Source organism: Bos javanicus, chromosome 14 (assembly GCF_032452875.1).
Source record: "Bos javanicus breed banteng chromosome 14, ARS-OSU_banteng_1.0, whole genome shotgun sequence".
Lineage (NCBI taxonomy): Eukaryota > Metazoa > Chordata > Mammalia > Artiodactyla > Bovidae > Bos > Bos javanicus.
The window spans coordinates 447736-449294 of NC_083881.1; positions in this window are offsets into that span (position 1 = coordinate 447736).

Below are 1559 nucleotides of genomic sequence, written 5' to 3' on the forward strand. Positions count from 1 at the left end.
AAAACACCTGTAAATGCATGACATACAATAGTGAATCTGGGAGGCAGGCTCCCCACGGAGAGCCTGCTGACATATGGACACATTTACAGGCCTCAGTAATTCTAGGAAGGGCTGCTTGTGTTCTCCCAGGCCCATGGTAAGCCCTGCCCCAGTCCACCCCTCTCTTCAGGGTTCAATTTTGTTATGACTTTTAAAGGCGCTGGTGTGGTTTGGGGTCACACACCTGCCCAGGCACCCAAGTGACCCCTTGGTTCACAGCTCAAGTCTTGATGCTGACATGACTAAGTGGGCAGCTCTGGATGCAACAAACACATACTTTGCTATTTTCTTGGCTTTGCCTATATTTTCTTACTTGTTTTATTTCTTAAGATTCCATTTCTTGGAATTCCCTGACAGTCCAGTGGTTAGGGCTCCGAGCTTCCCCTCTGCACTGCAGAAGGCACAGATTCCATCCTTTCATTCAGTTCAGTCGCTCAGTCGTGCCGGCTCTGCAACCCCATGGATTGCAGCACGCCCGGCTTCCCTGTCCGTCACTAACTCCCGGAGCTTGCTCAAACTTATGTCCCTCAAGTTGGTGATGCCATCCAACCATCTCATCCTCTGTCGTCCCCTTCTCCTGCCTTCAATCTTTCCCAGCATCAGGGTCTTTTCAAATGAGCCTGTTCTTCGCATCAGGTGGCCCAAGTATTGGAGTTTCAGCTTCAGCATCAGTCCTTCCGATGAACATTCAAGACTGATTTCCTTTAGGATAGGTTGGTTGATCTTGCAGTCTAAGGGACTCTCAAGAGTCTTCTCCAACACCACAGTTGAAAAGCATCAATTCTTCCGCGCTCAGCTTTCTCTATTCGATCCTTAGGCAGGGAAATAACATCCTGCAAGCCACAGGGCAGCCTGCCGAGCCGAGTGAAGAGAGGTCTGCCTAGCTGCGCGTTGTGGTCCTGGCTCATGGGCCCTTGAAGCGGGCAACTACCAGGCCTGGGGAGGGAGCAGTGGGCAAGACGGGCGAAAAGGTGTCCTCAGGGGAGGGGCTCGTAGAGGGACAGTCCAGGGCCCCGCGTCGTGAGCTCGCCTTCTGGTGCTGGTGTCGCGGGGGGCGGGGGGGGGGGGGGTCGTCCTGCGGGGGCAACGCCGAGCAGGGACAGGACAAGACGCCTCCAGGAAGCTCTCCAGACCCCTGTGCTAGTCGGGCTCCGCCAGGCTTCCGGCAGCCGCCGGGGCCTAATTCGGCGCGTGTTTGGCCCGGGGGTCTCTGCTCCCCCGGCCTCCACACTGCTGCCAGCATCCAGCAGGGTGCTTGAGACCTCGCCTCTTCTTGCGGGAGAGACCCTCTGCAGTGACCCCATTCTGGGATCCGGGGGGCGAGCAGGTCCTGACCAGCCAGCCCTGAGCCGCCCAGCCACCGTCCGGCTTCCAGCCGGCTCTGCATTCTCCGCAGTGAGACCCTGGATCTCCCGCGAGCTGGGTTTTCGGGGCGCTGTATGTGGAACCCGGGAGCGGAGCCGCGAGGCTGCCCCCGGCCGCCAGGGGCCGCTCCGTCCCCCGCGGCCGCCGCGCCTCTG